This window comes from Pelodiscus sinensis, chromosome 11 (assembly GCF_049634645.1).
Source record: "Pelodiscus sinensis isolate JC-2024 chromosome 11, ASM4963464v1, whole genome shotgun sequence".
NCBI classification, from domain to species: Eukaryota; Metazoa; Chordata; order Testudines; family Trionychidae; genus Pelodiscus; species Pelodiscus sinensis.
The window spans coordinates 4,362,763-4,373,854 of NC_134721.1; positions in this window are offsets into that span (position 1 = coordinate 4,362,763).

The window sequence follows — 11,092 nt, forward strand, 5'->3', positions numbered from 1 at the left end:
TGTATAAAATCAGGGCTTCTTGTGCAAGAACTCTGATGCTCCCGCTCAGGAATAAGCCCTCTTGTAAAAGAGCTCTTCCAGAAGAGGCCAGTGTAGACAGACAACATGAATTTCTTGCGCAAGAAAGCCCTCTGGTTAAAATGGCCATCAGAGCTTTCTTGCGCAAGAGAGAGTCTACACTGGCATGGATGCTCTTGCGCAAAAGCACATCTTTTTTGCAAAAGCACATGCCAGTGTAGACACTCTGGGTATGTCTACACTACCCTCCTAGTTCAAACTAGGAGGGTAACGTAGGCATACCGCACTTGCAAATGAAGCCCGGGATTTGAATTTCCCGGGCTTCATTTGCATAAGCGGGGCGCCGCCATTTTTAAAACCCCACTGGTTCGAACCCCGTGCAGCGCGGCTACACGGGGCACGAACTAGGTAGTTCGAACTAGGCTTCCTAGTTCGAACTACCGTTACTCCTCATTCCACGAGGAGTAATGGTAGTTCGAACTAGGAAGCCTAGTTCGAACTACCTAGTTTGTGCCCCGTGTAGCCGCGCTGCACGGGGTTCGAACCAGCGGGGTTTTAAAAATGGCGGCACCCCGCTTATGCAAATGAAGCCCGGGAAATTCAAATCCCGGGCTTCATTTGCAAGTGCGGTATGCCTACATTACCCTGCTAGTTCGAACTAGCGGGGTAGTGTAGACATACCCCCCCTTCTGGAAGAGTTTTTGCACAAGAACGCTTCTGCAAAGGAGTTTTTGCATGAGAACGCGCCAGTGTAGACGTAGCCTATGTGTTTTCCCTAAAAGAAAGCAAAACAGCATCAGAACACAGGACTTATGACAATTCAAATTAAACATTTTGTAGCCTGTAATGGGCAGGACTGAACTTAAAATACCAGTTTGTGACATAACATGTACAGTAAAACTCCAATAGTCCGGCATCCAATAGTCCGGCACTCCTCATAGTCCGGCATCAAAATGGCAAGAGCCTAGTGAGTGAGCTTTGGCAAAAAATGAGTCACAAGGTAACAGCGGCAGCAGCTGAACTGAGCAAAAAGGGTAAAAAAGGCTTAAACTAAAACATTACAGTATACTGCATACAGTATGTACAATATAAAGGGTTAAGAATACTTTATATACAGCAGTGGTCTCCAACCTTTTTACACCCAAGATCACTTTTTAAGTCTCAGAACAGGCGAAGATCTACTGCCCCGCCCCTTCCTTGAAGCCCCGCCTACATTACATGAGGAAATCTAATGTAAATGTACTGCGCAGGTGCGCAGTTCAGAGAGGGCTCAAGAGCTACTCTTGGAGCCCCTGAGATCTACCGATAGATCGCGATCTATTGGTTGGTGACCATGGGTATACAGTATATATATAACCAGCTTATAGTACCTCCTGATAGTCCGGCATATCTGATAATCTGGCACCACCTAGGTCCCATAGGTTCCGGATTATCGGAAGTCTGCTGTAATACAACTAAGTATTCCTGAATGTCTCAGAGAGGTAGCCATGTTAGTTTGTAACCTTAAAAACAATGAGGGGTCCTGTAGCACTTTAGAGACTATCAAATATATAGACTCATGAGCTTTCGTGAACAAAACCTACTTCCTCAGATGAATTGGAGTGGAAATAACAGAAACCAAGAGAGATATGTAACAGCAGAAGAAGTACCTGTCAATTGCAGGACCCGTGTTAATGAGGCTAATTAAATGGGCTGGACGTGTCCCATTCATAGTGTCTGATGTGGAAATACAGATGTTAATGGCAGAAGAAATTGAAATGCAGATGCTAATGGCAGGAGAAATTGGCTTATGAATATGTTAAAAGAAAACACCAGGAACAGCATGCAAGAATGGGAAAAGAGGCATTGTTAAGCTGTGCTGCCATCTGCTGGCGTTGAGGCGCCAATGCAAGCTTACTCTTAAACCAGAGAGCATTGTTGCGGATTGCTACATTAGGGACTTGACCATTCACTCTGTTTTCGAGTTGTGCAAAACCTTCACACCCAGCTTCTGCTCTGACTGATCAGCTGTTTGTGGCTCACGGCATGCGGCAAATATAGATGCTGAGCAGGCAGCTACACAAGTCACTACTCTGCGCCAACACCTCTTGCCGCCGCAGCAGCTATTCTCTTTGCTAGCAAGTCCAATGTTGCCGGCCTAAGGGGTATTTATCCTCAGTGCTACTTGTGTTCGACCCTCCTGGAATGGCAAATCTGGTTGGCTCCCTGGCTTCACTGGGGCTGCAGCGACCGCCACAGCTCGAGAATTGGGCCCGTCAGGCCATGTAAGTCTCAGCCATGTGGCTTTAGTGAAGGTCACTTTACAGCCTCTTTTCCAGTCCCCTGAGAGGTACCGTCCCTCCCGGCTCCTTCGTCTTTCAGCTAATTGACTAATGTTGATTCCTACAGGTCCACTAGCAGCATCTGAAGACCCAGGCCTGTCCCTCCAATGGCACTAGTGGAGTAGCGAGGGGGGCCACGCTGGGGGTGGGGGCACGAATTTAGTGTGTCTCCACTCCCCGTCATCCCTCGGCTTGCCTGCCGCCGCTGGCTGGAACCTCCACCCGCCCCCGTCCTGTCCCTCCTCCTTCTTCGCCGCCAGGTTAGTGCATGCAGGGGCCCAGCCCCAAACTGGACGGGGTGGAGGAAGACACGGTACAAGCTCACCCCCTCCTCCAAGGTCGGGCTCAGCTGGGCGCCAGGTTCGGGGTCCCGCCACATAGCGGGAGGGGGGGAGGAAATGTTGACTTTGTCCCCGAGCGCATAACACCCTCGCTCCGCTGAATCCTTGGTTCCCTCACTTGGAAACAACCGGCATCTCCCCCTCCTGTCTCCACACTCTTGTGATCTTAGAGGCAGGTCTGAAGCCCCTCAGCCTTCGCCTGGGAAGGGAGCTCATCTTTAGGAAGAAACTGCCCCTTCTTTCCCTCCCCTTTTCCGTGGGGTGAGGTCTGTCTCGGCTTCTCCGGGCTGCACTAAGCCGGTCTGAGCTTTGTACACTCCTCTCAAGATCCAAGGGTGTGTCTACACTGCTGCTGGGAGACTTGCTGGGGAGACGCTGCAGGTAGCCGCTCTTGCTTGGCATGGCTGGGGTCCATGCTTGGCTGGCTAACCTAAGATGCTGTCCATGCAGCATCATCCATGCAAATATGAATCTGTCTGCCCAGGCTAAAGATCACCCTCCCAGTTGCTGTGTAGCCACAGGGGTACTAAGGACTATCTGGGCATCTTAGCTGTTACTTTGGTCAGATCTGTGACACCCTACACAGGCTTTCCCTTCGGAAAAATTGAGTCCCAGGATGAGAGGTGGTGGGAGGGGCATGTCAAATTCTGTCTACTCGTCCAGCTAGAGAGCTGATTCCTATCTCGAGTAGATGCACCCACACTCATTTTCATTGAGCTAGCGCACTAAGAATAATAAAACCAACTAGGAGTCCTGTGGCACCGTATAGCCTCAGGCATAAGCTTTTGTGGATAAACACCATCCATGCATCTGACCGAGTGGTTTCTATCCACTTGCTTCAGCCTGCTCCAAACCCAGAAAAAAACATGTTGCTCAAGGTTGAGTCAGCAGCAAAGGAAATAAACAGCCATAGCTTATATCCCTTTCCGCCTCCTCACCCCCCAGAAAAGCTTTTCTCTGTAGACAGGGTCAAAGTTAAGGTGTGAATTTAAACTGCCCCATGCCAGAGTAATCCCCCATTTGGACCTTCTGGCTGTGTCTAGACTGGCCAGTTTTTCCGGAAAATCAGCTGCTTTTCCGGAAAAACTTGCCAGCTGTTTACACTGGCCGCTTGAATTTTCGCAAAAACACTGACTTCCTGCTGTAAGAAATCAGTGCTTCTTGCGGAAATACTATGCTGCTCCCGTTCGGGCAAAAGTCCCTTTTGCACAAAAGGGCCAGTGTAGACAGCTGAGATTTGTTTTGCGCAAAAAAAGCCCCAATCGTGAAAATGGCAATTGGGGCTTTTTTGCGCAAAAGCTCATCTAGATTGGCCATGGACGCTTTTCCGCAAAAAGTGCTTTTGTGGAAAAGCGTCCATGCCAATCTAGACGCTCTTTTCTGAACATGCTTTTAACGGAAAACTTTTCCATTAAAAGCATTTCCGGAAAATCATGCCAGTCTAGTCGTAGCCTCTTAGTTTAGTAGAAGAGTGGCTTTTTTGATTTAGCTCAAACACTTTGCCAAATGGAATAGGCTGAACCCGTCCAAGAGCTACTCTGATACATTTATAAGCCTCCTTTATTCCAGTATCTGATGAAGTGGGTCTTTGCCCACGAAAGCTTATGCTCCTACACTTCAGTTAGTCTATAAGGTGCCACAGAACTCCTCGTCGCTTTATTCCAGTATAACTGTAAAACTTTCCCATGTAGACAAGAGCCTTAGGGACCCTTCAGTAAAAATTAATCTGAATTAACTAAAGGTGTGAATTTAAAACGAATCCTTGAACTGCATTAAATCCTTATGGGGATACCAGAGGAGATCAACACTACAGAGATCAATCTCCTGGGGTTTGATTTAGCAGGTCTAGTAAAGACCCACTAAATTGACTGCTGATTACGTTCCAGCCGACTCTGGTGCACCACCGGGGGTCATGAGGGAAATCAATGGGAGAGTTTCTTCCATTGACCTCTTGCAGTGGGGACGCTGCAGAACCTCAACCTAAGGTACATCAACTCCAGCGACACTATTCACATGGCTGGAGTTGTGTATTTTGGGTCGACTTTCTCCCTTTCTCACTTCTGACCTGGCCTCAGAAGTGAAGTGGCCTTAATTCAGTTAAAAACAAATGAAGGCATCTGTAATTCTACCTAGAAGTGCTCACATCAGGATTTAGTGCAGTTTAACTCATCCACTGAGTTAATTCGGATTTCTTGAATGTCCTCATGGAGACATGACCTTCTGGGTTTTTTGTGGGGGTTTTATAAGGAGCTTCTTAGTTCTTGCTTCCTGACTGCAGTGAGCCCTGAGGCAAGGTGGGGGAGGAGGGACAGCTCCGCACCCAGGAAAAGTCAGGGCCTCAGGCAGCCAGCACTTAGCACTGCCCAGACAGTGGCGAATCCCTCCAAGTTCTCAGAGCCGTGTGCAGCTCCAGCAGCAATTCAAAGGGCTCTGGCCACTGCTACTGCTGCAGTAGCGACAGCCCCAGCCAGGAGATCTGGGCCTCTTTGAATCTCCGGGCTGTAGGGCAACTGTCCCTTTGCCTCCACCCCCACCCCATCCCTGTTGGCAGGCTTGCCTGAATGCACGGTGTGGGCACATAATTCCCTCTTCCTCAGCATTCCGCTCGCTCCTCGTGAGCCTGCTTCCCGCTTTCCTTACCACCGTGTTTTCACAAACCACATCATACAGTCGCAACTTCCCCAGTACAGCTCTAATTCAGCGAAGCACTTCAATTCCATTGAAGTCACCGTTTCAGTACATGCTTAAGTGTTCCCCCAACTCACACACCCAAAGAACTAAAAGGCAAATATTATTCTTGGCACCAGATCCACTAAGCAAAATAGAAAGGCCGGCATCTTGGAGAGACCGAGAGAGACCGAGTCCAAAACTTTTCAGAAGTGAACTTACGAGCAGCGTTCAAGATATCGATTCCCTTTAGAATGCTTTTTTGGGGGTGCACCATATTTCACAGAAGAAAAAAATGAGGCTGGGTTGAAATACCACATGCCACATTTCCGGTATTTTGGTATTTGTGGGGGTCAGAGGTGACTTTTTTTTTCCTCCACGCCTTTTAGGAATGTCAAACTCCTCTAGGATCATTACATTTTCAATAGGCTAGAATAGGAAAAAATGGGCAAACTCCCACTGAGATTTCGTGGCTGTCCTAATGATTTAATGGGCACCAGCATTTCACCCATTCATGGTTTTGTAGCTGCTCTGCTCCATTGGGTTAGGCTCAGTGTTAAACAGAGAACTTTAAATAAACAACCTTGGTGTCAATCACAAGGTATTTGAATTCTATATTTACTATATGCTATTACTAATCCTCTTTCTTTATCTCAGGTGCCTATTAACTTGATGAAACAAAATCTCCTGATACCCAAAAAAAGATGACTCCTCCGGTGGAAGTGACTCAGGATGTCTTGCAATCTGTGAAGATGAGAAGAAAAGGTTGTATGACACACATGAAGACAACAATGGGGAAAATGCTTCTGTCGTATCAAAGAACACACAAAGAACTCAAGCTACGTGATGACAGCCCTGTACAGCTAACTAGCTAAGAGCAGATGGTTTTTTCTGAAGCATGCAGCCATCTTCCAAAAATAATTAAGGAGTTACCATCTTCCAAAGGATGTCCTGAAATGAAAGCGCAGAAACTTTCTCAGAATGGTACTTTAACACTGAATGAAAAGTCAGTCCTGCAATCTCTGTGCCTCAGTTTCTCTCGCTCATTAACCTCAGTGATGGATTTTGTGTGCCTCAGAAGTACAGGGCTGCATTCATGAGAGTTTACATGGCTCTGAAAAAAACACCGGCCTTTAATAAGTCCCAGAAATCATCAGGTTTGCTAACAATTAAACTAAAAAGTAGTAGTAGTAGTTCTCAGTTTAAGGTTTACATGTGCACACTTTAGCTCACACTTTGAATATTGTTTCGTTGAGGTTGTAGATTAACCTATACTGGAACAGGATACTGCACTCCGAGAGGCTCTGAGGGACAGACCCATAGTCTCCTAAGGTACGTCTAGACTACATGGCTCCATCGACGGAGCCATGTAAAATAGTTTATTCAGCATAGTTAAATAAACCCCGCTTCATTAAAATAAAAATGGCCGCTGCACTGGCCCGACAATCAGTTGATCCGGCACAGCACGGCAGTCTGGACGTGGCGTGGTCGACAAGGGAAACCTTTGTCGACCGCTCTGGTATGTCTTGTGAAACGAGGTTTACCAAAGCGGTCGACAAAGGCTTCCCTTGTTGACCGATCCACATCTAGACCTCCACTTATCACCTCTGATTAGCCATTCATTGACTCATAAATAGCTATTCCCTCCCTTCCTCTCCCTCGCCCCACCTTCTGGACTAAATCTGATTTGTCAGTTTAATAATGTGTTCACTTTTTTTATTGTATTCCTTTGGTATATATGGTCATGCCAATTCTCTTCCAGAATATGATCTGAGGAAGTGGGTCTGGCCCACGAAAGCTCATCACCTATTAAACCATCTTGTTAGTCTTTAAAGTGCTACATAGTTTTTCCTTTTGTTTTAGCAAGATCAGACTAACACGGCTACCTCTCTATTTCATTATATTGTGTAGCATCTCCATTGTAAACAGTGTAGAGCTTTTTCGGCCTAATTAAGTCGGTTATAAATCACCCAGATAATTACTGTAGCAAATATCGATGATCAAAAATACCACACTTTCATTCCACAATAGCAGCAACGCTGGTCTCCAAGTCAACCTTCATTTCCAGAGATGATTCTGTAAAACAGACCACGTGTCACTGTTAATATCCACAATTCAACTAGTCTTGGGCTTGGGGATCAAATCAACAGTAGGATCCATAAATATCAGCTTCCAGGGACACCCTCTCAGACAGTTTTGCAGGAGCCGAGTAAAATTCTCAAAGCCGTAGGAGTTCTGTTGTCAGAGTGGCCGTGGCACTTTGGAGAGGATGAGACTCAGCACTGCAGCACCTAGCTTCTAGGTGTCCTGTTGCCTCGTGGAATCAGCTGCCCTGAGTTAGGCAGCCCGTCCCCGGGTAGCGTGTGGGGAGAGTCAGGTGTGGCCATCACGGTCAGCAGTGAGATGCCTTTATTAGCCAACAAGAGCTGCCAAGGAGAGGGGTGAGCAGGGGAGCTGACAGCCACGCTGGGCCCCTAGGGCTGGCTTAATGCCCCCGGAAGGGGCGGAGCCTCAGGTGGAAGGGGTGGAGCCTCAGGTGGAAGGGGCGGGGCTGAGGCAGCCACCCTCCGCGCTGCTTGGGGCGTGCCACTGGAGGCAATTGAAAAGGCCTGGGGCTCCAGCCACCGCCACTTCCGCAACAGCAGCGGCGTGGGCCAGGAGCCACAGGCCCTTTTGACTTGCCGGGCCCCGGGCAGCTGCCCTCTTTACCTCCCCCCTTGTTGGTAGGGCTGGGGGTGGGGCCCAATCCCTGCCCTCAACGAGTCTTAAGAGCCTGACTGTGGACTGGAGGGAGGAGCCTCTCTGCAGTCGGGACTCTCCGCTGGGAATCTTCTCCTGAAGTTAGGGTTCGGCACCCATAGGAAGAGGTGGCCGCAGCGGTGGCCGAGGTGCTACCGATGCCTAAAAGACCACGTGAGACCATTTTTAGAAGTCCTGGGCCTCTCTCGGGACAAACTTAGGGACCCTGACTTTTAAGAAAGTGGCCCTGAAGTTGTGCCCCTGAAGGGGCTGTTGCCGTAGCTGGGGAACACTGGAGTATGTGGGGCTCTGGCCAGGCTCACGGCCAGCTTATAGGGTGCTGTGTAGCCTCCCTGGGCCTGGGTGGGCCCTTGGTGATCGTGTCGCCTGATTGGCCCTTTTGACTATTGCAGGGCTCCCGCTGTGCTGCCGTCTCCTGTGTGGCACAACCAGGTGGTCAGGGCTGCGCCGCGCCCCTCTCCAGCTCGCCTGCAATTGCACGCACGTCTCCGGAGCAGACTGGCCCAGCTGCAGCCGTGTGAGATCAGCCTACAGCCTCATCAGGTGACGTAGCCTGGCAAGACAGGTCCTACTTCCCGTTGAAGCCTCTTCTCGTTGGCATACCTCTTCCACTCCGTCCCCACTAATCCAGTCTCCTCCCACCCCTGTGGCTCAGGTCCCCCAGCTGCGGCACTACCATCCTTGTCCGGCCTCAGCGTGTGCCACCAGTAACACCACATTTCTGATCTGGAGAAAAAAATGGTGAAGAGCGGGGTTGGTATCTGCTATGCTGTCTAGATAGGAACTACTTTGCATGTAGAGGCAGCCTGGAAGAACTTTTCTGTCTCTGAATTGACTTGATGTCTAATGCAGTGATCGGCCATGCTGGGCCTAGCATTTGAGACCAACACAGTAGGTGGGCTAATCTCTTTTATTGGCCGCCTTTCACGGGTGGGGGGTAGAGACTTTTGATCAACCCAGAACTCTCCTGGTCGAGGCAAGGCAACTTGAGTCTGAGCCAACCACAAGTTGGGACAGTTTGTTGAGCATTAGCGACGACCCCTGTTGTAGGAGGCCACATGAATTGGAGCGGGCAATAAAGATCAGACGTAAAAGGAGTTTGATGCAGTTCACCGCTGAGAATTAACCCTCAGGCGTAGGGGAGACAGTTGTAATGAGCATTGAAACTGGCATCCCCACCACGTGGTTTGGTGTCTAGCCATTGTGAATTGCAGGGCTAGTCTGCACTAAAGCACTCCCACGGCGTCACTGCAGCAGCACATCTGGTGCAGGAGCGCTCAGCTGGCAGGAGGGAGCTCTCGAGGTCACTGAATTACTCCACCCTCGTGAGAGGCGGCAGCTGTGTTGCGGGGAGAAGCTCTCCTGCCCGCCTCGCGCTGTCGGCACTGGTGCTTAGGGAGGTGTCACGCCCATCCCTCGGGTTTGGATCATTGAGACCCCTGAGCCGCACAATTACACCGAAGTAAGTGGCGGTGGAGACGAGTCCTACGTCCCACGAGCCTGATGAAGGTGGTGGGGAGCCAGCGGCCTGTGAGGCCTGGTCGGTCAGCCTTGGAGTGATCGCTCTGTAGACAGTGTCACCTGCAGGTAATGGGCTGGGGGGGTTTGTCTTGTATGGCTTGGCCACGGGGGCTCATTGAAAAGGGGAGTGATTGCGCTTGCACCTGTAGTAGTTGGGGCATTGAGGGCACTGGGTGAGGAACACCGTGTGTGTGTGTGTGGGGGGGGGGGGAGGAGACCTGCGTACATTGAAAAGTGTGTTGTACTGTAGTGGGCCTGCATCACGCTGGAGCCGCCTGCCAGCCCTCGTGACTCGGGCGCCATTTTATTCTCAAAATGGCATCCTCTGCCCAGCACGACCTCATACGCACCAGCCGTGCAGTGCCACGTCTGCAGCGCTGGAATGTTTTTATCATGGGGATGCTGAAAGCCAGCACCACTGCAAAGCCCTCTCCTTACCTCATGCCCCTCTTATCCTCTGACCATACCACGCCCCCCTGAGGTAGGGGAAGGGAGCTGAGACTGGAGCCACAGCTGGGGGCAGAAGTGAAGCGCCAGGTGCAGAATTAGAGGGAGTGGAGCCCCACGTAAAAGCAGGCTAAATCTGACAGCTATTAAGGGCGGAATACCAGCCCTTAAAAACTAGGACTGCTCCGCTGGTGTTGGGGAGTGGGGGGGCTACTGATCCCCGCAACAGTGGAGAGCTCTCTGCAGGTTTTGCATTTGTTCAGGAAGGGTCTGATGCTGCTTTGCACTGGTGTGATCCAGTCTGTAGGGACTTTGCTTCGGGTGGTTTGTGGGGTGGTTGGGGGATTATTTGAAGGCCGGAAGAGGGGGTTTGGGAAAAGATCCAGGAATCTTGGCACTCAAGTCTGAACCTAGTAGCTTTTTAAACTCACATTTTCCTGCTGAATTATTGCCTTTTAAAACAATCCCATTCGTCTGGAAAAATCAGCCACTTACAGAGGCATCCAAGCTTCTGGTAATTACTTTGCATTGAGTGGCTTGTCTTCCTGCTGAGAATAGCAAAGGAGAACATGCTTGCAACTGGACGTGTCTGAGGTCCATAGACGGTCTGAATTTGCTCCATTTCTAGTGCCGTGGGCTGGAGCTGCAAGTCCCGCGGACCTACAGGTGTTCAGTGTGTGTCAAAGCACAGAAAAAACTGAGATGAGGGAAGAGGAGGATCTAATACAACACTAAAGCTTTGTCTATATGGCTAGTTACTTTGTATCAAGTTAGGATGTAAATCTACAGCGCCAGCCTACTGTGGCCTGCTAATGGGCCATGTGGAACCTGCTCTAAAAGGGCCATAGTGCACTTTGATTTACTCCCATTTCAAAGTCAAGGAGATCAAAGTACACCAGGGACCTTTTAAGTGTGTGGTAGCAGGATTCACATGGCCAGTTTGAGCATGACAAGCTACTGTGCTGTTTATATCCCAGCTCGCTGTGCACTAAACCGTACCCTCAGATGTTAAAAAAA